The following is a 24,717-nucleotide window of genomic DNA, read 5'->3' as shown; positions in this document are numbered from 1 at the left end:
GAGCCTGTAGATTATAAATCAGATGTTAGGAGAATAGAGACTGTAGATTATACATAAGATGTTAGGAGAATAGAGACTAAAGGTATCCACCTTTAGATTATAATTCAGATGTTAGGAGAATAGAGACTAAAGATAACCACCTGTAGATTATACATCAGATGTTAGGAGAATAGAGACTGTAGATTATAATTCAGATGTTAGGAGAATAGAGACTAAAGATATCCACCTTTAGATTATAAATCAGATGTTAGGAGAATAGAGACTAAAGATATCCACCTTTAGATTATAATTCAGATGTTAGGAGAATAGAGACTAAAGATATCCACCTTTAGATTATAAATCAGATGTTAGAATAGAGACTAAAGATATCCACCTGTAGATTATAAATCAGATGTCAGGAGAATAGAGACTGTAGATTATAATTCAGATGTTAGGAGAATAGAGACTGTAGATTATACATCAGATGTTAGAATAGAGACTAAAGATATCCACCTGTAGATTATACATCAGATGTTAGGAGAACAGAGACTAAAGATATCCACCTGTAGATTATAAATCAGATGTTAGGAGAATAGAGACTAAAGATATCCACCTGTAGATTATAAATCAGATGTCAGGAGAATAGAGACTGTAGATTATAATTCAGATGTTAGGAGAATAGAGACTGTAGATTATACATCAGATGTTAGAATAGAGCCTGTAGATTATACATCAGATGTTAGGAGAATAGAGACTAAAGATATCCACCTGTAGATTATAATTCAGACGTTAGGAGAATAGAGACTGTAGATTATACATCAGATGTTAGAATAGATCCTGTAGATTATAAATCAGATGTTAGGAGAATAGAGACTAAAGATATCCACCTGTAGATTATAATTCAGACGTTAGGAGAATAGAGACTGTAGATTATACATCAGATGTTAGGAGAATAGAGACTGTAGATTATACATCAGATGTTAGGAGAATAGAGACTGTAGATTATACATCAGATGTTAGGAGAATAGAGACTAAAGATATCCACCTGTAGATTTTAATTCAGACGCTAGGAGAATAGAGACTAAAGATATCCACCTGTAGATTATAAATCAGATGTACAGTATTTGTATTTTTATGTTTCAGGTTTGATGATAGGGGAACAGTGACTGGTACTTCACAGCTGGACCTCTGCGGTGCTGTTCAGGCCAGGACATTGTAGACCAGGGCTGGGGGGCAATTCTATTTCAAATCAGGAGGTAAAGCCGAAATGCACATTCCAATGTTCCACATTGAAAAGTAGAATTGGAATTTCAGTTGTACTTCCTGAATCGACTGATTTGAAATGGAATTGAGCCCAACCCTGCTATAGACACACAGCATGAAGTTTGTGTTATCATGCCAACTCCCTATCACACTGACCCTAGCCTGAGTGCCAGTCTGTTTGTGTTATCATGCCAACTCCCTGTCACACTGACCCTAGCCTGAGTGCCAGTCTGTTTGTGTTATCATGCCAACTCCCTGTCACACTGATGACCCTAGCCTGAGTACCAGTCTGTTTGTGCTATCATGCCAACTCCCCATCACACTGATGACCCTAGCCTGAGTGCCAGTCTGTTTGTGTTATCATGCCAACTCCCTGTCACATTGATGACCCTAGCCTGAGTGCCAGTCTGTTTGTGTTATCATGCCAACTCCCTGTCACACTGATGACCCTAGCCTGAGTGCCAGTCTGTTTGTGCTATCATGCCAACTCCCTGTCACACTGACCCTAGCCTGAGTGCCGGTCTGTTTGTGTTATTATGCCAACTCCCTGTCACACTGATGACCCTAGCCTGAGTGCCAGTCTGTTTGTGTTATCATGCCAACTCCCTGTCACACTGACCCTAGCCTGAGTGCCAGTCTGTTTGTGCTATCATGCCAACTCCCTGTCACACTGACCCTAGCCTGAGTGCCAGTCTGTTTGTGTTATCATGCCAACTCCCTGTCACACTGATGACCCTAGCCTGAGTGCCAGTCTGTTTGTGTTATCATGCCAACTCCCTGTCACACTGATGACCCTAGCCTGAGTGCCGGTCTGTTTGTGTTATCATGCCAACTCCCTGTCACACTGACCCTAGCCTGAGTGACAGTCTGTTTGTGTTATTATGCCAACTCCCTGTCACACTGACCCTAGCCTGAGTGCCGGTCTGTTTGTGTTATTATGCCACCTCCCCATCACACTGATGACCCTAGCCTGAGTGCCAGTCTGTTTGTGTTATTATGCCACCTCCCCATCACACTGATGACCCTAGCCTGAGTGCCAGTCTGTTTGTGTTATCATGCCAACTCCCTGTCACACTGACCCTAGCCTGAGTGCCAGTCTGTTTGTGTTATCATGCCAACTCCCTGTCACACTGACCCTAGCCTGAGTGCCAGTCTGTTTGTGTTATTATGCCAACTCCCTGTCACACTGATGACCCTAGCCTGAGTGCCAGTCTGTTTGTGTTATTATGCCAACTCCCTGTCACACTGATGACCCTAGCCTGAGTGCCAGTCTGTTTGTGTTATTATGCCAACTCCCTGTCACACTGACCCTAGCCTGAGTGCCAGTCTGTTTGTGTTATTATGCCAACTCCCTGTCACACTGACCCTAGCCTGAGTGCCAGTCTGTTTGTGTTATTATGCCAACTCCCTGTCACACTGACCCTAGCCTGAGTGCCAGTCTGTTTGTGCTATCATGCCAACTCCCTGTCACACTGACCCTAGCCTGAGTGCCAGTCTGTTTGTGTTATCATGCCAACTCCCTGTCACACTGATGACCCTAGCCTGAGTGCCAGTCTGTTTGTGTTATCATGCCAACTCCCTGTCACACTGATGACCCTAGCCTGAGTGCCAGTCTGTTTGTGCTATTATGCCAACTCCCTGTCACACTGATGACCCTAGCCTGAGTGCCAGTCTGTTTGTGCTATCATGCCAACTCCCTGTCACACTGATGACCCTAGCCTGAGTGCCAGTCTGTTTGTGCTATCATGCCAACTCCCTGTCACACTGACCCTAGCCTGAGTGCCAGTCTGTTTGTGCTATCATGCCAACTCCCTGTCACACTGACCCTAGCCTGAGTGCCAGTCTGTTTGTGCTATTATGCCAACTCCCTGTCACACTGATGACTCTAGCCTGAGTGCCAGTCTGTTTGTGTTATCATGCCAACTCCCTGTCACACTGATGACCCTAGCCTGAGTGCCAGTCTGTTTGTGCTATCATGCCAACTCCCTGTCACACTGATGACCCTAGCCTGAGTGCCAGTCTGTTTGTGCTATTATGCCAACTCCCTGTCACACTGATGACTCTAGCCTGAGTGCCAGTCTGTTTGTGCTATCATGCCAACTCCCTGTCACACTGAGAACAGATCTGGGGTCAGGCTATAGAAGGAGACAACAGATCTGGGGTCAGGCTATAGAAGGAGACAACAGATCTGGGGTCAGGCTATAGAAGGAGACAACAGATCTGGGGTCAGGCTATAGAAGGAGACAACAGATCTGGGGTCAGGCTATAGAAGGAGACAACAGATCTGGGGTCAGGCTATAGAAGGAGACAACAGATCTGGGGTCAGGCTATAGAAGGAGACAACAGATCTGGGGTCAGGCTATAGAAGGAGACAACAGATCTGGAGTCAGGCTATAGAAGGAGACAACAGATCTGGGGTCAGGCTATAGAAGGAGACAACAGATCTGGGGTCAGGCTATAGAAGGAGACAACAGATCTGGGGTCAGGCTATAGAAGGAGACAACAGATCTGGAGTCAGGCTATAGAAGGAGACAACAGATCTACCACTATATAGGGAATAGGGCTCTGGTCTATAGTAGTGTACTATATAGGGAATAGGGCTCTGGTCTATAGTAGTACCACTATATAGGGAATAGGGCTCTGGTCTATAGTAGTACCACTATATAGGGAATAGGGCTCTGGTCTATAGTAGTACCACTATATAGGGAATAGGGCTCTGGTCTATAGTAGTACCACTATATAGGGAATAGGGCTCTGGTCTATAGTAGTGCCACTATATAGGGAATAGGGCTCTGGTCTATAGTAGTACCACTATATAGGGAATAGGGCTCTGGTCTATAGTAGTACCACTATATAGGGAATAGGGCTCTGGTCTATAGTAGTACCACTATATAGGGAATAGGGCTCTGGTCTATAGTAGTACCACTATATAGGGAATAGGGCTCTGGTCTATAGTAGTGCCACTATATAGGGAATAGGGCTCTGGTCTATAGTAGTACCACTATATAGGGAATAGGGCTCTGGTCTATAGTAGTACCACTATATAGGGAATAGGGCTCTGGTCTATAGTAGTACCACTATATAGGGAATAGGGCTCTGGGCTATAGTAGTACCACTATATAGGGAATAGGGCCCTGGTCTATAGTAGTGCACTATATAGGGAATAGGGCTCTGGTCTATAGTAGTACCACTATATAGGGAATAGGGCTCTGGTCTACAGTAGTACCACTATATAGGGAATAGGTCTCTGGTCTATAGTAGTACCACTATATAGGGAATAGGGCTCTGGTCTATAGTAGTACCACTATATATAGGGAATAGGGCTCTGGTCTATAGTAGTACCACTATATAGGGAATAGGGCTCTGGTCTATAGTAGTGTACTATATAGGGAATAGGGCTCTGGTCTATAGTAGTACCACTATATAGGGAATAGGACTCTGGTCTATAGTAGTACCACTATATAGGGAATAGGACTCTGGTCTATAGTAGTACCACTATATAGGGAATAGGGCTCTTGTCTATAGTAGTACCACTATATAGTGAATAGGGCTCTGGTCTATAGTAGTACCACTATATAGGGAATAGGGCTCTGGTCTATAGTAGTACCACTATATAGGGAATATGGCTCTGGTCTATAGTAGTACCACTATATAGGGAATAGGGCTCTGGTCTATAGTAGTGTACTAAATAGGGAGAAGTGTGTGAATTGTAAATCCCAGAAACCTCAACAGAGCAATGCTCTTGAGTGTGTGTGTGTGTGTGTGTGTGTGTGTGTGTGTGTGTGTGTGTGTGTGTGTGTGTGTGTGTGTGTGTGTGTGTGTGTGTGTGTGTGTGTGTGTGTGTGTGTGTGTGTGTGTGTGTGTGTGTGTGTGTGTGTGTGTGTGTGTGTGTGTGTGTGTGTGTGTGTGTGTGTGTGTGTGTGTGTGTCTGTGTGTGTGAGATTGTGTGTTATCTTGATATAACCTTGTCATTATTTAGTAATATGTTCGTTCCAACTCTGGTCATTGATTGGTGCGTTTTGCCTGATGTGGATTCCTGTGTTGTGTGTCAGACTTACAACCTGAAGTACCTGTACATGTCCCTGATGTTAAAATGGATCCTGTGAAGTGACGGTCAGTGTTCTTCAGAGAGGGGGGGTACGTGTCCCTGATATTAAAATGGATCCTGTGAAGTGACGGTCCGTGTCCCTGATATTAAAATGGATCCTGTGAAGTGACGGTCCATGTCCCTGATATTAAAATGGATCCTGTGAAGTGACGGTCCGTGTCCCTGATATTAAAATGGATCCTGTGAAGTGACGGTCCGTGTCCCTGATATTAAAATGGATCCTGTGAAGTGACGGTCCGTGTCCCTGATATTAAAATGGATCCTGTGAAGTGACGGTCCGTGTCCCTGATATTAAAATGGATCCTGTGAAGTGACGGTCCGTGTCCCTGATGTTAAAATGGATCCTGTGAAGTGACGGTCAGTGTTCTTCAGAGAGGGGGGGTACGTGTCCCTGATATTAAAATGGATCCTGTGAAGTGACGGTCCGTGTCCCTGATATTAAAATGGATCCTGTGAAGTGACGGTCCGTGTCCCTGATATTAAAATGGATCCTCTTTCTTTTTGTTACAGATGAACTACGATCACATAGTATATAGGGGGGCACACGCCAACACTCAGAGGCAGGAGGGATGACCAGGGATGTTCTCTGTTTAGTGAGTCCTCCAGATCAGAGACAGGAGGGATGACCAGGGATGTTCTCTGTTTAGTGAGTCCTCCAGATCAGAGACAGGAGGGATGGCCAGGGATGTTCTCTGTTTAGTGAGTCCTCCAGATCAGAGACAGGAGGGATGACCAGGGATGTTCTCTGTTTAGTGAGTCCTCCAGATCAGAGACAGGAGGGATGACCAGGGATGTTCTCTGTTTAGTGAGTCCTCCAGATCAGAGGCAGTAGGGATGACCAGGGATGTTCTCTGTTTAGTGAGTCCTCCAGATCAGAGGCTAGTAGGGATGACCAGGGATGTTGTCTTGAGAAGTGCGTGAATTGGACCATTTATCCTTCCTGCTAAGCATTCGAAATGCAACGAGTACTTTTGGTTGTCAGATGAAAATTAATGATGTAAAAAGTACATAATTTTCTTGAATGTAGTGAAGTAAAAGTTGTCAAAAATACAAATATTAAAGTATTTTTTACTTAAGTAATTTACACCACTTCTATTAAGCCTGCTTAAGTGTGCTGTAGAGCTCTTTGTTGCAGGTGCCTGGTAACAGTTGAATAAGATGAGAACAAAGAAGAAACCCCCACACTGCTCTAGATAGGATCACTGCTCTAGATAGGATCACTGCTCTAGATAGGATCACTGCTCTAGATAGGATCACTGCTCTAGATAGGATCACTGCTCTTTTTAAAGAAGAAACCCCAACACTGCTCTAGATAGGATCACTGCTCTTTATTAAGAAGAAACCCTCACTGCTTTAGATAGGATCACTGCTCAAGATAGGATCACTGCTCTTTATTAAGAAGAAACCCTCACACTGCTCTAGTTAGGATCACTGCTCTAGATAGGATCACTGCTCTTTATTAGGAAGAAACCCACACACTGCTCTAGATAGGACCACTGCTCTTTATTAAGAAGAAACCCACACACTGCTCTAGATAGGATCACTGCTCTTTATTAAGAAGAAACCCACACACTGCTCTAGATAGGATCACTGCTCTAGATAGGATCACTGCTCTTTTAAAGAAGAAACCCCAACACTGCTCTAGATAGGATCACTGCTCTTTATTAAGAAGAAACCCACACACTGCTCTTGATAGGATCACTGATCTAGATAGGATCACTGATCTAGATAGGATCACTGCTCTTTATTAAGAATAAACCCTCACACTGCTCTAGATAGGATCACTGCTTTAGATAGGATCACTGCTCTTTATTAAGAAGAAACCCCACACTGCTCTAGATAGGATCACTGCTCTTTATTAAGAAGAAACCCCACACTGCTCTAGATAGGATCACTGCTCTTTATTAAGAAGAAACCCCCACACTGCTCTAGATAGGATCACTGCTTTAGATAGGATCACTGCTCTTTATTAAGAAGAAAGCCTCACACTGCTCTAGATAGGATCACTGCTCTCGATTAAGAAACCCTCACACTGCTCTAGTTAGGATCACTGCTCTAGATAGGATCACTGCTCTTTATTAAGAAGAAACCCACACACTGCTCTAGATAGGATCACTGCTCTTTATTAGGAAGACACCCTCACACGGCTCTAGATAGGATCACTGCTCTAGATAGGATCACTGCTCGTTATTAAGAAGAAACCCTCACACTGCTCTAGATAGGATCACTGCTCTAGATAGGATCACTGCTCGTTATTAAGAAGAAACCCACCCACTGCTCTAGATAGGATCACTGCTCTTTATTAGGAAGAAACCCACGGTCCGTGGGGCAACGCACAATTGGCCTAGCGTCGTCCGGGTTAGGGAGAGTTTGGCCGGTAGGGATATCCTCGTCTCATCGCGCACCAGCGACTCCTGTGGCGGGCCGGGCGCAGTGCACGCTAACCAAGGTCGCCAGGTGCACGGTGTTTCCTCTGACACATTGGCTTCCGGGTTGGATGAGCGCTGTGTTAAGCAGCAGTGCGGCTTGGTTGGGTTGTGTTTCGGAGGACGCATGACCTTCGACCTTCGTCTCTCCTGAGCCCGTACGGGAGTTGTAGCGATGAGACAAGATAGTAATTACTAACTACAATTGAATACCAAGAAATTCGGGAGAAAAGGGGATAAAATAAATGTTCAAAATTAAATAACGAGTATAAAGACATTCAAAATGCAGATGTTTATTTAAACTCCATTTTAGTTGCACTTCCCTCCAGCCCCACGACCCACAAGGGTAAAACCTTGGTGAAATGATCAAATTCATAGACAGAGCTATGGATGCAAGGACTGACCATCCATGATATCAAAAACATTATAGTTAACGATGTTTTAACCTGTACAGTATTTGTTTACATTTACTTTGTTTGCAAACATTGGAATAAAACAGTATTCTATTTGGGGTTCTAATGAGGTATGACAGTTTAACTAAAGCTCATGAGGCATTTATAATATTATTTATTTATATATTATATTCTTCAAGATCAATAGATGTATCAACTGCTGATTGCCCCTGTAATACGGGCTTGTTTCCTTGGCAGCGGGGTCTGTTTGTATGTGTTAATAAAACACGTGGTGCTAGCTCTGTCCTGGTGGCGCAGCGGACTGATTCATTGGATAGCAACAGAATATCGTAGGTTCAAATCTCACTGACACCGTGCAACAATAGAAAAGACGTGTTTGCATGATTGATGCCTAAGGAAGTTAATTTTTCCATGTGTCCTATCTGTGCTGGAGTTCAGAACAGTTAACCTTATTGAACGTTTTAAGGCAGTTATTTAAAAAACCTCAAAATAACCTTTAATCTCAGTTCTCTGAACGTTAATAAAACCTCCCAGGAAAACTTTTGGGGAAACTTAGTAAAATGTTCTCAGAATCTCCCTGCAACCACAGTAAACATTCTCAGAACCTTCCTGGAACCAGAGTAAACATTCTCAGAACCTCCCTGGAACCAGAGTAAAACGTTCTCAGAACCTCCCTGCAACCACAGTAAACATTCTCAGAACCTCCCTGGAACCAGAGTAAAACGTTCTCAGAACCTCCCTGGAACCAGAGTAAAACGTTCTCAGAACCTCCCTGGAACCAGAGTAAACATTCTCAGAATCTCCCTGGAACCACAGTAAACATTCTCAGAACCTTCCTGGAACCACAGTAAACATTCTCAGAACCTTCCTGGAACCACAGTAAACATTCTCAGAACCTTCCTGGAACCACATTAAACATTCTCAGAACCTTCCTGGAACCAGAGTAAACATTCTCAGAACCTCCCTGGAACCAGAGTAAACATTCTCAGAACCTCCCTGGAACCAGAGTAAACATTCTCAGAACCTCCCTGGAACCAGAGTAAACATTCTCAGAACCTTCCTGGAACCAGAGTAAACATTCTCAGAACCTTCCTGGAACCAGAGTAAACATTCTCAGAACCTCCCTGGAACCAGAGTAAAACATTCTCAGAACCTCCCTGGAACCAGAGTAAAACATTCTCAGAAACTCCCTGGAACCAGAGTAAACATTCTCAGAACCTCCCTGGAACCAGAGTAAAACATTCTCAGAACCTCCCTGCAACCAGAGTAAAACGTTCTCAGAACCTCCCTGCAACCAGAGTAAAACGTTCTCAGAACCTCCCTGAAACCAGAGTAAAACGTTCTCAGAACCTCCCTGGAACCAGAGTAAAATGTTCTCAGAACCTTCCTGGAACCACAGTAAACATTCTCAGAACCTTCCTGGAACCAGAGTAAACATTCTCAGAACCTTCCTGGAACCAGAGTAAAACATTCTCAGAACCTCCCTGGAACCAGAGTAAAACGTTCTCAGAACCTCCCTGGAACCAGAGTAAACATTCTCAGAACCTTCCTGGAACCAGAGTAAAACATTCTCAGAACCTCCCTGAAACCAGAGTAAAACATTCTCAGAACCTCCCTGCAACCAGAGTAAAACGTTCTCAGAACCTCCCTGCAACCAGAGTAAAACGTTCTCAGAACCTCCCTGGAACCAGAGTAAAACATTCTCAGAACCTCCCTGGAACCAGAGTAAAACGTTCTCAGAACCTCCCTGCAACCAGAGTAAAACGTTCTCAGAACCTCCCTGGAAACAGAGTAAAACGTTCTCAGAACCTCCCTGCAACCAGAGTAAAACGTTCTCAGAACCTCCCTGGAACCAGAGTAAAACGTTCTCAGAACCTCCCTGGAACCAGAGTAAAACGCTCTCAGAACCTCCCTGCAACCAGAGTAAAACGCTCTGAGAACCTCCCTGCAACCAGAACAGGCTACATTTTCACTTCAGTTTTACCAGTCAGGAAACGTATGGCTTCGTTCCCAGAACCAACTTAAGTTACACAACTTCCAAGGAACCAAATGGGCTAGCTGGGTGGTGTGATGGTTGGAAGTGATGGCAAGGGAGGGCCTTGTATGTGTTTCTGTGGGTAGAATAAAAGCGGACTGTAAGTTTAACGCCCCTAGTGGTGCAGGAAACGAAGTGGTAGAAGTGGTGCAGGAAACCAAGTGGTAGAAGTGGTGCAGGTAACCAAGTGGTAGAAGTGGTGCAGGTAACCAAGTGGTGCAGGAAATGCTGCGGTAGAAGTGGTGCAGGAAACGCATCGGTAGAAGTGGTGCAGGAAACGAAGTGGTAGAAGTGGTGCAGGAAACGAAGTGGTAGAAGTGGTGCAGGAAACGCATCGGTAGAAGTGGTGCAGGAAACGCATCGGTAGAAGTGGTGCAGGAAACGCATCGGTAGAAGTGGTGCAGGAAACCAAGTGGTAGAAGTGGTGCAGGAAACGCATCGGTAGAAGTGGTGCAGGAAACGAAGTGGTAGAAGTGGTGCAGGAAACGCATCGGTAGAAGTGGTGCAGGAAACCAAGTGGTAGAAGTGGTGCAGGAAACGCATCGGTAGAAGTGGTGCAGGAAACGAAGTGGTAGAAGTGGTAGAAGTGGTGCAGGAAACCAAGTGGTAGAAGTGGTGCTGCGGTAGAAGTGGTGCAGGAAACGCATCGGTAGAAGTGGTGCAGGAAACGAAGTGGTAGAAGTGGTGCAGGAAACGGAGTGGTAGAAGTGGTGCAGGAAACGAAGTGGTAGAAGTGGTGCAGGAAACGCATCGGTAGAAGTGGTGCAGGAAACGAAGTGGTAGAAGTGGTGCAGGAAACGCGTCGGTTGAGGTCATTTTTCCACCCCTGCTACCTCAAACCCTACGTCCGTGCTGAGGATGAGAAGGTGAAACGGGTCCAGACCAGACACGTGTCCCACGCTGCTGTACATCTTTAAAATAAAATCACTGCTTTGATTGAATCCTTCACTGAAGCAGAGACGTCAGATATGTAACGTGTTTGTCCGTTTTCACGTGGGATCCAAACCGGTGATCTACAAAACCGGAACCCGAAGACGATGGGCTTCGGCTGAAGTGTACGTCTACTGGTTGGTACCACCAAGCCTGAGATGGTGTGGGCTGGACAGTGAAGGACGTAACCTCACCTCTGAGTCGGCAGGGTAGCCTGGTGGTTAGAGCGTTGGGCTAGCAGCCGAAATGTTGCAAGTTCAAATCCCTGAGCTGACAAGGTACAAATCTGTCGTTCTGCCCCTGAACAGGCAGTTAACCCACTGTTCCCAGGCCGTCATTGAAAATAAGAATTTGTTCTTAACTGACTTGCCTAGTTAAAGAAAGGTAAATAAAAATAAAAGTCTGGACACAGGCCTACCTTTAAACTACACAATTGTTGAGGGCCTTTACACACTGTGATGGGGGATGTTGTTGTACAGAGGAGAGAGATCAACAGGTTCGTCTGCAGAATCCGTCTCTAGTAGAACAATCACATGACGGAGATCAGTACTCCAGGTAAGTTAATACGATCTCCTCCCGACAGTGTTTACTTGTTTAAAGGTCCGTCGTTCCCTTAGAAAACACTGAATCTAAACACTGTCAACTACAAAAACATCTATTTTACAAACATAAGTTGTAAACCTTGTCCTAACTAATGTCTGTGTAGGTAACATGACTTATAAACCAGTCGTAAACCTTGTCCCAACTGATGAGGTCTGTGTAGATAACATGATTTATAAACCAGTCGTAAACCCTGTCCTAACTAATGAGGTCTGTGTAGGTAACATGATTTATAAACCAGTCGTAAACCTTGTCCTAACTAATGAGGTCTGTGTAGATAACATGATTTATAAACCAGTCGTAAACCCTGTCCTAACTAATGAGGTCTGTGTAGATATGACATATAAACCAATCATAAACCTTGTCCTAACTGATGAGGTCTGTGTAGATAACATGATTTATAAACCAGTCGTAAACCTTGTCCTAATGAGGTCTGTGTAGATAACATGACTTATAAACCAATCATAAACCATGTCCTAACTGATGAGGTCTGTTTAGATAACATGATTTATAAACCAGTCATAAACCTTGTCCTAACTGATGAGGTCTGTGTAGATAACATGACTTATAAACCAATCATAAACCTTGTCCTAACTGATGAGGTCTGTGTAGATAACATGACTTATAAACCAATCATAAACCTTATCCTAACTGATGAGGTCTGTGTAGATAACATGACTTATAAACCAATCATAAACCTTGTCCTAACTGATGAGGTCTGTGTAGATAACATGACTTATAAACCAGTCATAAACCCTGTCCTAACTGATGAGGTCTGTGTAGATGACATGACTTATAAACCCTGTCCTAACTGATGAGGTCTGTGTAGATAACATGATGCATAAACCCTGTCCTAACTGATGAGGTCTGTGTAGATGACATGATGCATAAACCCTGTCCTAACTGATGAGGTCTGTGTAGATAACATGACTTATAAACCCTGTCCTAACTGATGAGGTCTGTGTAGATAACATGATGCATAAACCCTGTCCTAACTGATGAGGTCTGTGTAGATAACATGACTTATAAACCAATCATAAACCTTGTCCTAACTGATGAGGTCTGTGTAGATGACATGACTTATAAACCAATCATAAACCCTGTCCTAACTGATGAGGTCTGTGTAGATAACATGACTTATAAACCAATCATAAACCCTGTCCTAACTGATGAGGTCTGTGTAGATAACATGACTTATAAACCAATCATAAACCTTGTCCTAACTGATGAGGTCTGTGTAGATAACATGACTTATAAACCAATCATAAACCTTGTCCTAACTGATGAGGTCTGTGTAGATATAAACCAATCATGTCCTACTGATGAGGTCTGTATAGATACCATGACTCATAAACCCTGTCCTAACTGATGAGGTCTGTGTAGATGAGGTCTAACTGATGAGGTCTGTGTAGATGACATGACTTATAAACCCTGTCCTAACTGATGAGGTCTGTGTAGAAACCCTGTCCTAACATGAGGTCTGTATAGATAATGACCCTTGTCCTAACTGATGAGGTCTGTGTAGATAACATGATGCATAAACCCTGTCCTAACTGATGAGGTCTGTGTAGATGACATGACTTATAAACCATGTCCTAACTGATGAGGTCTGTGTAGATACATGACTTATAAACCCTGTCCTAACTGATGAGGTCTGTGTAGATGACATGATGCATAAAACCTGTCCTAACTGATGAGGTCTGTGTAGATGACATGACTTATAAACCCTGTCCTAACTGATGAGGTCTGTGTAGATAATGACCCCTGTCCTAACTGATGAGGTCTGTGTAGATAACATGACTTATAAACCCTGTCCTAACTGATGAGGTCTGTGTAGATGACATGACTTATAAACCTTGTCCTAACTGATGAGGTCTGTGTAGATGACATGACTGCATAAACCCTGTCCTAACTGATGAGGTCTGTGTAGATGACATGACTGCATAAACCCTGTCCTAACTGATGAGGTCTGTGTAGATGACATGAGATAAACCTTATAAACCTTGTCCTAACTGATGAGGTCTGTGTAGATCCCTAAACTGATGAGGTCTGAGATGACATGATTTATAAACATAAACCCTGTCCTAACTGATGAGGTCAATCATAAACCTTGTCCTAACTGATGAGGTCTGTGTAGATAACATGACTTATAAACCAGTCATAAACCCTGTCCTAACTGATGAGGTCTGTGTAGATGACATGACTTATAAACCCTGTCCTAACTGATGAGGTCTGTGTAGATGACATGACTTATAAACCCTGTCCTAACTGATGAGGTCTGTGTAGATGACATGACTTATAAACCCTGTCCTAACTGATGAGGTCTGTGTAGATAACATGATGCATAAACCCTGTCCTAACTGATGAGGTCTGTGTAGATGACATGATGCATAAACCCTGTCCTAACTGATGAGGTCTGTGTAGATGACATGACTTATAAACCTTGTCCTAACTGATGAGGTCTGTGTAGATGACATGATTTATAAACCCTGTCCTAACTGATGAGGTCTGTGTAGATGACATGATGCATAAACCCTGTCCTAACTGATGAGGTCTGTGTAGATAACATGACTTATAAACCCTGTCCTAACTGATGAGGTCTGTGTAGATGACATGACTTATAAACCCTGTCCTAACTGATGAGGTCTGTGTAGATGACATGACTTATAAACCCTGTCCTAACTGATGAGGTCTGTGTAGATAACATGACTTATAAACCCTGTCCTAACTGATGAGGTCTGTGTAGATGACATGACTTATAAACCCTGTCCTAACTGATGAGGTCTGTGAGGTCTGTGTAGATAATGACATGAACTGATAGGTAATACCCCCTGTCCTAACTGATGAGGTCTGTGTAGATAACATGATTATAAACCCTGTCCTAACTGATGAGGTCTGTGTAGATAACATGACTAAACCCTATAAACCCCCTGTCCTAACTGATGAGGTCTGTGTAGATAACATGATGCATAAACCCTGTCCTAACTGATGAGGTCTGTGTAGATAACATGACTTATAAACCCTGTCCTAACTGATGAGGTCTGTGTAGATAACATGACTTATAAACCAATCATAAACCCTGTCCTAACTGATGAGGTCTGTGTAGATAACATGATGCATAAACCCTGTCCGAAACTGATGAGGTCTGTGTAGATAACATGACTTATAAACCCTGTCCTAACTGATGAGGTCTGTGTAGGTAACATGACTTATAAACCAATCATAAACCCTGTCCTAACTGATGAGGTCTGTGTAGGTAACATGACTTATAAACCAATCATAAACCCTGTCCTAACTGATGAGGTCTGTGTAGATAACATGACTTATAAACCAATCATAAACCCTGTCCTAACTGATGAGGTCTGTGTAGATAACATGACTTATAAACCAATCATAAACCTTGTCCTAACTGATGAGGTCTGTGTAGATGACATGACTTATAAACCAATCATAAACCCTGTCCTAACTGATGAGGTCTGTGTAGATAACATGACTTATAAACCAATCATAAACCCTGTCCTAACTGATGAGGTCTGTGTAGATAACATGACTTATAAACCAATCATAAACCTTGTCCTAACTGATGAGGTCTGTGTAGATGACATGACTTATAAACCAATCATAAACCTTGTCCTAACTGATGAGGTCTGTGTAGATAACATGACTTATAAACCAATCATAAACCCTGTCCTAACTGATGAGGTCTGTGTAGATAACATGACTTATAAACCCTGTCCTAACTGATGAGGTCTGTGTAGATGACATGACTTATAAACCCTGATCTGTGTAGATGACATAAAAACCCTGTCCTAACTGATGAGGTCTGTGTAGATAACATGACTTATAAACCATAAACCCTGTCCTAACTGATGAGGTCTGTGTAGATAACATGATGCATAAACCCTGTCCTAACTGATGAGGTCTGTGTAGATGACATGACTTATAAACCCTGTCCTAACTGATGAGGTCTGTGTAGATGACATGACTAAACCCTATAAACCCTTGTCCTAACTGATGAGGTCTGTGTAGATGACATGATGCATAAAACCCTGTCCTAACTGATGAGGTCTGTGTAGATAACATGATTTATAAACCCTGTCCTAACTGATGAGGTCTGTGTAGATGACATGACTTATAAACCCTGTCCTAACTGATGAGGTCTGTGTAGATGACATGACTTATAAACCCTGTCCTAACTGATGAGGTCTGTGTAGATGACATGACTGCATAAACCCTGTCCTAACTGATGAGGTCTGTGTAGATGACATGATGCATAAACCCTGTCCTAACTGATGAGGTCTGTGTAGATGACATGATGCATAAACCTTGTCCTAACTGATGAGGTCTGTGTAGATGACATGATTTATAAACCAATCATAAACCCTGTCCTAACTAATGAGGTCTGTGTAGATAACATGACTTATAAACCAATCATAAACCCTGTCCTAACTGATGAGGTCTGTGTAGATGACATGACTTATAAACCCTGTCCTAACTGATGAGGTCTGTGTAGATGACATGACTTATAAACCCTGTCCTAACTGATGAGGTCTGTGTAGATGACATGACTTATAAACCCTGTCCTAACTGATGAGGTCTGTGTAGATAACATGGTGCATAAACCCTGTCCTAACTGATGAGGTCTGTGTAGATGACATGACTTATAAACCCTGTCCTAACTGATGAGGTCTGTGTAGATGACATGACTTATAAACCTTGTCCTAACTGATGAGGTCTGTGTAGATGACATGATTTATAAACCCTGTCCTAACTGATGAGGTCTGTGTAGATGACATGATGCATAAACCCTGTCCTAACTGATGAGGTCTGTGTAGATAACATGACTTATAAACCCTGTCCTAACTGATGAGGTCTGTGTAGATGACATGACTTATAAACCCTGTCCTAACTGATGAGGTCTGTGTAGATGACATGACTTATAAACCCTGTCCTAACTGATGAGGTCTGTGTAGATAACATGACTTATAAACCCTGTCCTAACTGATGAGGTCTGTGTAGATAACATGACTTATGAGGTCTGTGTAGATAACATGATAAACCCTGTCCTAACTGATGAGGTCTGTGTAGATAACATGACTTATAAACCCTGTCCTAACTGATGAGGTCTGTGTAGATAACATGACTTATAAACCCTGTCCTAACTGATGAGGTCTGTGTAGATAACATGATGCATAAACCCTGTCCTAACTGATGAGGTCTGTGTAGATAACATGACTTATAAACCCTGTCCTAACTGATGAGGTCTGTGTAGATAACATGATGCATAAACCCTGTCCTAACTGATGAGGTCTGTGTAGATAACATGACTTATAAACCCTGTCCTAACTGATGAGGTCTGTGTAGGTAACATGACTTATAAACCAATCATAAACCCTGTCCTAACTGATGAGGTCTGTGTAGATAACATGATGCATAAACCCTGTCCGAAACTGATGAGGTCTGTGTAGATAACATGACTTATAAACCCTGTCCTAACTGATGAGGTCTGTGTAGGTAACATGACTTATAAACCAATCATAAACCCTGTCCTAACTGATGAGGTCTGTGTAGGTAACATAAACCAATTATAAACCTGTCCTAACTGATGAGGTCTGTGTAGATAAACTTATAAACCAATCATAAACCCTGTCCTAACTGATGAGGTCTGTGTAGAACCCTGTCCTAACTGATGACTTATACCCTGAACTGATGAGGTCTGTGTAACCAATCATAAACCCTGTCCTAACTGATGAGGTCTGTGTAGATAACATGACTTATAAACCAATCATAAACCCTGTCCTAACTGATGAGGTCTGTGTAGATGACATGACTTATAAACCAATCATAAACCCTGTCCTAACTGATGAGGTCTGTGTAGGTAACATGACTTATAAACCAATCATAAACCCTGTCCTAACTGATGAGGTCTGTGTAGATAACATGACTTATAAACTGATGAGGTCTGTGTAGATCATAAACCCTGTCCTAACTGATGAGTTCTGTGTAGATAACATGATGCATAAACCCTGTCCTAACTGATGAGGTCTGTGTAGATAACATGATGCATAAACCCTGTCCTAACTGATGAGGTCTGTGTAGATGACATGATGCATAAACCTTTGTTTGTTTGTTTCAGGTCATAAGCTTCATATGTTTGGACATTTTCACTTAGGGGTGTCCTCACTTTTGTTGCCAGCGGTCTGTGTGTTGAGTTATTTTGAGGGGACAGCAAATTTACACTGTTATACAAGCTGTACACTCACTACTTTACATTGTAGCAAAGTGTCATTTCTTCAGTGTTGTCACACGAAAATATATACTCAAATATTTACAAAAATGTGAGGGGTGTACTCACTTTTGTGATATACTGTATATATATATATTTACAAAATAAATATATGGGGGATTGGAAATTATGCAATATTTGGAAATATCTGCAATATTAAAAGTGATCTACGCCCTAAAAAAATAAAATAGACATACTTCCTTTTGATGAAATGTTTGACTATCTGTTCTATGTATGAATCTGTGGCCAAATTCAATGTTTCATCAAATTATTGATTTATATAGAAAATATATATACAGTAGGGAGAACAAGTATTTGATACACTTGCAATAAAATAATTAATACAATTAATTACTTAAAAATCATATAATGTGATTTTCTGGATTTTTGTTTTAGATTCCATCTCTCACAGTTGAAGTGTACCTATGATAAAAAATTACAGACCTCTACATGCTTTGTAAGTAGGAAAACCTGCAATATCGGCAGTGCATCAAATACTTGTTCTCTATACCTACAGGGGTCCTAAAATTCAAAATCAAATAGCGAAAAATGATCCTTGGTATGACCATCTTAAAACAATTCCACACGTTAGCTTAGTAGAAACCCAGCTCCACATGTTAACTTAGTAGAAACCCAGCTCCACATGTTAGCTTGGTAGAAACCCAGCTCCACATCTTAGCTTAGTAGAAACCCAGCTCCACATGTTAACTTAGTAGAAACCCAGCTCCACATGTTAGCTTAGTAGAAACCCAGCTCCACATATTAGCTTAGTAGAAACCCAGCTCCACATGTTAACTTAGTAGAAACCCAGCTCCACATGTTAGCTTAGTAGAAACCCAGCTCCACATGTTAGCTTAGTAGAAACCCAGCTCCACATGTTAACTTAATAGAAACCCAGCTCCACATGTTAACTTAGTAGAAACCCAGCTCCACATGTTAACTTAGTAGAAACCCAGCTCCACATGTTAACTTAGTAGAAACCCAGCTCCACATGTTAACTTAGTAGAAACCCAGCTCCACATGTTAGCTTAGTAGAAACCCAGCTCCACATGTTAACTTAGTAGAAACCCAGCTCCACATGTTAACTTAGTAGAAACCCAGCTCCACATGTTAACTTAGTAGAAACCCAGCTCCACATGTTAGCTTAGTAGAAACCCAGCTCCACATGTTAGCTTAGTAGAAACCCAGCTCCACATGTTAACTTAGTAGAAACCCAGCTCCACATGTTAGCTTAGTAGAAACCCAGCTCCACATGTTAACTTAGTAGAAACCCAGCTCCACATGTTAACTTAGTAGAAACCCAGCTCCACATGTTAACTTAGTAGAAACCCAGCTCCACATGTTAACTTAGTAGAAACCCAGCTCCACATGTTAACTTAGTAGAAACCCAGCTCCACATGTTAGCTTAGTGGAAACCCAGCTCCACATGTTAACTTAGTAGAAACCCAGCTCCACATGTTAACTTAGTAGAAACCCAGCTCCACATGTTAGCTTAGTGGAAACCCAGCTCCACATGTTAACTTAGTAGAAACCCAGCTCCACATGTTAACTTAGTAGAAACCCAGCTCCACATGTTAACTTAGTAGAAACCCAGCTCCACATGTTAGCTTAGTGGAAACCCAGCTCCACATGTTAACTTAGTAGAAACCCAGCTCCATGTGTCCGCTTAGTAAAAACCCAGCTCCACATGTTAGCTTAGTAGAAACCCAGCTCCACATGTTAACTTAGTAGAAACCCAGCTCCACATGTTAGCTTAGTAGAAACCCAGCTCCACATGTTAGCTTAGTAGAAACCCAGCTCCACATGTTAACTTAGTAGAAACCCGCAGTAGATAGACAGGCGCTGCAGATAATATTGCCATCGTCGCGGAGACAGAGGCAAAGGAGATGTATGTGTATGTAGCCCATGTATCTGATGCTGTCTAGCCATAAATATTATGGCATGTCATACCCTTTTTGGCCAGACAGCATCAGATACATGGGTTACATATAGTAAGACAGAGGGGGCGCTGTTTCGCTCGCTCATATGCTTTCTCCTGGTGAGAAAGTTTCAGCCATTTGAAACGTAGGAAAAGTTGGCGGGTGCACAGTGCACTGTCCGGATGCTGGGATTATTTTTGGATGAACGTGCGACGGTTAGCTACTTTTTGAAGTGAAAATTCTACTTTGCACATTCTTCCACTGCAAATCCACCATTCCAGGTCGCAGTTGTAAATGAGAACTTGTCCTGGTTAAATAAAGGTGATATAAAACTATTCTGAGCTGTCATGAACTGTGACTCTGCACACGGCACCACACTGGTTAGTTGAAACTGTTACACACACACACACACACACACACACACACACACAAACACAGAAACGGATAACCACATTAGGTCCAGTCACAGCATTAACATCCTCAGCCAGTCACAGATTAACATCCACAGCCTACACAGATTACATACACACACACACACACACACACACACACACACACACACACACACACACACACACACACACACACACACACACACACACACACACACACAATAAATAGAGTTAATGTTTCAGAGTACAACGTTTATGAAGCTTATATTCTTTATTATTTCTAATTACAATATTTATATATATATTTTAAAAAATGTCATCTCAATCTGTTCTTTATTGTCCCAGTATTTTTACTGTTCATCCCCAGGTGCTGACCAACACAGAGCAGACAAGGACAACAAGATGTCCCTCAGGAAGACCTAGGAGGGAAACAATGGCAGACAGGAACTGTCATACACAGTAGAATATCTTATAAAGAACAAGGTCACTCTCTTCTGCTACAATTCCAATCATGTAGGGTAGCCTAGTGGTTAGAGCATTGGACTAGTAACCGAAAGGTTGCAAGTTCAAATCCCCGAACAAGGTCACTCTCTTCTGCTTCAATTCCAATCATGTAGGACATCAATTGGACATGGAAATTCAAGACGGAAAATGTGATATTTTGTCTCTTATTTAAAAGTTTGAAAAGAACATTGTAGAATTTCTTTGGATCATTAGAGCAGGGCAACTTTGATGGGGTGGGGGGGTCACAAAGAATCTGAACTCAACACGAGTGGCTCGCGGGTCTGATACCTACATGTGCATATCCCCCCCACCACCACATTGACAGAAAAACATTTTAGCAGCCCCCCTCTTGACATCAGAGAGACATTTATTTATATTTTAGAGTTCATCTCGTGCAACTTGACACATTTTGCCATGAGGCGTGGAGAAAATGTTGCAATTTTAAAGCACATTTCCTATAATTCTACACATTTTGCCATGAGGCAAGGAGAAAATGTTTGTCGTTTTTAATATAATATCTGAGTGAGACTGAATAACAAAGTCAATGGGGCCCCCTGGCTGTGACTTCCACCATGATTACTACATTTAGATTAGCTGGCCGTTAGACTAAGTTAGAAATCTGACATGACTAATTAAGAGACGATCAGTGACTGACAACAAGAGGAAAAACTGCTGATGCACAACCACATTTTCAAATGGCACCTTGTGTAATTCTACTACAGTAAATTGAGGCCCCGACTGAGTTAAAAAAATATTTAATGGGGGGCCTCCCGGGTGGCGCAGTGGTTAAGGGCTGTGCCACCAGAGACTCTGGGTTCGCGCCCAGGCTCTGTCGTAACCGGCTGCGACCGGGAGGTCCGTGGGGCGACGAACAATTGGCCTAGCGTCGTCCGGGTTAGGGAGGGTTTGGCCGGTAGGGATATCCTTGTCTCATCGCGCACCAGCGACCCCTGTGGCGGGCCGAGCTCAGTGCACGCTAACCAAGGCTGCCAGGTGCACGGTGTTTCCTCCGACACATTGGTGCGGCTGGCTCCCGGGTTTGATGAGCACTGTGTTAAGAAGCAGTGCGGCTTGGTTGGGTTGTGTATCGGAGGACCTTCGACCTTCGTCTCTCCCGAGCCCGTACAGGAGTTGTAGCGATGAGACAAGATAGTAGCTACTAACAATTGGATACAATGAAATTAGGGGGTAAAAATAAAAATAAAGAAATAAATATATTTTATATTTTTATTATTATAATATTTGTTTTATTAATCCGAGGGCCTTCAAAAGGCATTCCACACAGTTACCCATCCCACACAGTAGACCTACTGTATACATTCTGTGAATTTACCTGACTGAGCCCACCTGTTCGTCGGTAAGGAAGTGATGGGATCTAAAGACACAGAGAAATTCCAAACTCCCCATGAGAAGATGCAAATACACGCAAACACATAAACAAAGTAGAAACAAAGTAAAAACCATATAGACGAACCAACTCACCTGTCTTCACGGCTAGCACGATGCTAAAGTCAGACAATATAGACAAACCAACTCACCTGTCTTCACGGCTAGCTCGATGCTAAAGTCAGACAATATAGACAAACCAACTCACCTGTCTTCACGGCTAGCTCGATGCTAAAGTCAGACAATATAGACAAACCAACTCACCTGTCTTCACGGCTAGCTCGATGCTAAAGTCAGACAATATAGACAAACCAACTCACCTGTCTTCACGGCTAGCTCGATGCTAAAGTCAGACAATATTGACAAACCAACTCACCTGTCTTCACGGCTAGCAAACCAACTCACCTGTCTTCACGATGCTAAAGTCAGACAATATAGACAAACCAACTCACCTGTCTTCACGTCTTCACAATATAGACAAACCAACTCACCTGTCTTCAGCCCGATGCTAAAGTCAGACAATATAGACAAACCAACTCACCTGTCTTCACGGCTAGCTCGATGCTAAAGTCAGACAATATAGACAAACCAACTCACCTGTCTTCACGGCTAGCTCGATGCTAAAGTCAGACAATATAGACAAACCAACTCACCTGTCTTCACGGCTATGCTAAAGTCAGACAATGCAAACCAACTAAAGCTCAGACAATATTGACAAACCAACTCACCTGTCTTCACGGCTAGCTCGATGCTAAAGTCAGACAATATAGACAAACCAACTCACCTGTCTTCACGGCTAGCTCGATGCTAAAGTCAGACAATATAGACAAACCAACTCACCTGTCTTCACGGCTAGCTCGATGCTAAAGTCAGACAATATAGACAAACCAACTCACCTGTCTTCATGGCGAGCTCGATGCTAAAGTCCGTGAACTCGTGTCTCTTGCTAACGGAGCAGACGTGAGATCCGAAGTCTTGCGTTCTGACCTCTGTGATGCTCAGAGTGATCTTCCTAGGCGTGTAGTCCAGTGAGTAGCCCTGCGTGCAGTTCTGGAAGGCCTTAACACAACATATAATATAACAATATATGCAATTTAGCAAACGCTTTTATCCAGAGCAAATTACAGTAATGCATGCATATATTTATTTTTTCTCATAAGGGTGGTCCCAGCGGGAATCGTACTCACGACCCTCGGCGTTACAAACGCCCATGCTCTATCAAAACTGTTTTCACCAAAAATGGAGGTTTTGTCTTTGGCGCTCTGGCTTACAGGGTGAAAACCACAACAGATAAAACGTCCACACAGCGTTCCCCACACCTTGTGTTTGATGTAGTGACAGAGGAGCGTGTTGTTCGGGCCTCTCCACTGGACAGACAGCTGTAGGATGTCCTGGTGGTCTTCATAGCTGTAGTCACATGGAAACTCTACTGTGTCCCCCGGCTGAGACAGGACTTTAACTGCACTGCCTAGGGTTAGAGTCACATGCAGACCGTTAACAAGTGCTCACTTTAGACGTACCAAAGTATACTTGGTATTTAATCAGAAATGTCATGTTGGAAAAGGTTGTTACTTAATATTTACACATTTTTACATAGTAATTATACACTTTTGTAATTGATGTTGAATAAGGTTATTACTTCATATTTACACATTTTACATAGTAATGATCCACTTTTGTAATTGAGAAGTCACCAGGTAATACCAGGTATTTCCAATTCTATTAAATACTATTCCTATCCTGATCTAGATTTTCAGTAGGAGACTTACCTCTGACAACCAGCTGTGACATCACCAGTCCAAGAGACAGTGCTGCCATCTTTCTACCAATAACGGTCAACAGTTTGCCCCACATTGGTCTGGCAGGTGACTGTCTTCAGGTTATTATAACTATACCCCCATAATATCTCTGATCGGCACCAGAGATACCTCACACTGTAGAAGAGGAGTCCGTCTGATAAATTAAATATCACTTTTGGTTTTTAATGACTTGTCCTGACTTGACCGTTGGCGTTGTGTTCTAATCCATAGTTACCATTACAGGAAGGTACCTAAAGTTTGGGATCATGTAATTCAATCACACCTGCAATGCAGATATAACATCTTGCGGGCCACCCCTACAGACATAGGTATTGTTAATAGCATTTAATTGAGTGGGACAGTGGAAGCTGATAAGAAAGATTCTTTGTGTTAAAAGTAAAACCAATGCAGTTCAGCCTTCATCACAGGTTTTACAGAAAAAAACATGAGGATTTTATACAGTTAAAAATGACATCCTATGGGCTCAGGAACCAATCACATCAGCAGGGGTGGGCTCAGGAACCAATCACAATGGCAGCGGTGGGCTCAGGAACCAATCACAACGGCAGGGGTGGGCTCAGGAACCAATCACAACCAGTGAGCTGAGATAAGGTAGGGCTTTACCTAGCAGGGCCTTGTAGATGAGAGCCAGTGGGTTTGGCGACGAGTATGAAGCG

At 42.7% G+C, this 24,717-nt stretch overlaps 1 protein-coding gene and 4 long non-coding RNA genes across 45 annotated transcripts in view; 3 read left to right on the top strand and 2 right to left on the bottom strand.

Annotated features, from left to right (window-relative positions):
* The window catches only part of LOC127924828 (tetraspanin-18-like), an 18,247-nt gene extending 17,533 nt beyond the window's left edge, over positions 1 to 714 (top strand). The window contains exon 7 of the mRNA XM_052509444.1: positions 1 to 714. This exon is cut by the window's left edge and continues 1,029 nt beyond it. The gene's annotated coding sequence lies outside the window, so the exon portion shown is untranslated.
* LOC127924829 (uncharacterized) overlaps positions 1 to 1,016 on the bottom strand; it is a 1,672-nt gene extending 656 nt beyond the window's left edge. Inside the window, exons 1-3 of one of the 2 annotated variants that reach the window (XR_008118932.1) lie at positions 867 to 1,016; positions 748 to 783; positions 141 to 697 (exon numbers count right to left, since the gene is read on the bottom strand). This is a non-coding gene — a long non-coding RNA (uncharacterized LOC127924829). Of the gene's footprint in view, positions 1 to 140; positions 784 to 866 lie in introns of both variants that reach the window. The other variant, XR_008118931.1, reaches the window with a different exon arrangement.
* A 1,882-nt stretch (positions 1,017 to 2,898) lies between these two features.
* LOC127924830 (uncharacterized) lies at positions 2,899 to 6,434 on the top strand. The gene is made up of 2 exons (XR_008118933.1): positions 2,899 to 4,485; positions 4,791 to 6,434. It is a non-coding gene; the product is annotated as an uncharacterized LOC127924830 (long non-coding RNA).
* Positions 6,435 to 6,517: 83 nt separating this feature from the next.
* Positions 6,518 to 7,357, bottom strand: LOC127924831 (uncharacterized). Of its 2 annotated transcripts, none has more exons than XR_008118934.1 (2): positions 7,221 to 7,357; positions 6,518 to 6,757 (listed from the first exon to the last, which is right to left on the bottom strand). It is a non-coding gene; the product is annotated as an uncharacterized LOC127924831 (long non-coding RNA). The 2 variants fall into 2 exon arrangements; XR_008118935.1 differs by having other exon boundaries at positions 7,175 to 7,312.
* Positions 7,358 to 11,917: 4,560 nt separating this feature from the next.
* On the top strand, positions 11,918 to 17,966 carry LOC127924833 (uncharacterized). Of its 39 annotated transcripts, none has more exons than XR_008119006.1 (9): positions 11,918 to 12,573; positions 14,169 to 14,214; positions 14,261 to 14,352; positions 14,445 to 14,490; positions 16,442 to 16,487; positions 16,534 to 16,671; positions 16,833 to 17,325; positions 17,633 to 17,679; positions 17,844 to 17,966. It is a non-coding gene; the product is annotated as an uncharacterized LOC127924833 (long non-coding RNA). The 39 variants fall into 39 exon arrangements; XR_008118997.1 differs by lacking the exon at positions 14,169 to 14,214 and adding an exon at positions 13,536 to 13,627 and having other exon boundaries at positions 11,918 to 12,711; XR_008119001.1 differs by lacking the exons at positions 14,261 to 14,352; positions 14,445 to 14,490 and adding exons at positions 13,536 to 13,627; positions 16,006 to 16,257 and having other exon boundaries at positions 11,918 to 12,711; positions 14,123 to 14,214.
* Positions 17,967 to 24,717: the final 6,751 nt, after the last annotated feature.

The sequence above is a fragment of the Oncorhynchus keta genome, unplaced genomic scaffold, assembly GCF_023373465.1.
Source record: "Oncorhynchus keta strain PuntledgeMale-10-30-2019 unplaced genomic scaffold, Oket_V2 Un_contig_4578_pilon_pilon, whole genome shotgun sequence".
Taxonomy (NCBI): domain Eukaryota; kingdom Metazoa; phylum Chordata; class Actinopteri; order Salmoniformes; family Salmonidae; genus Oncorhynchus; species Oncorhynchus keta.
This window is presented reverse-complemented; position numbering and strand designations above follow the sequence as displayed.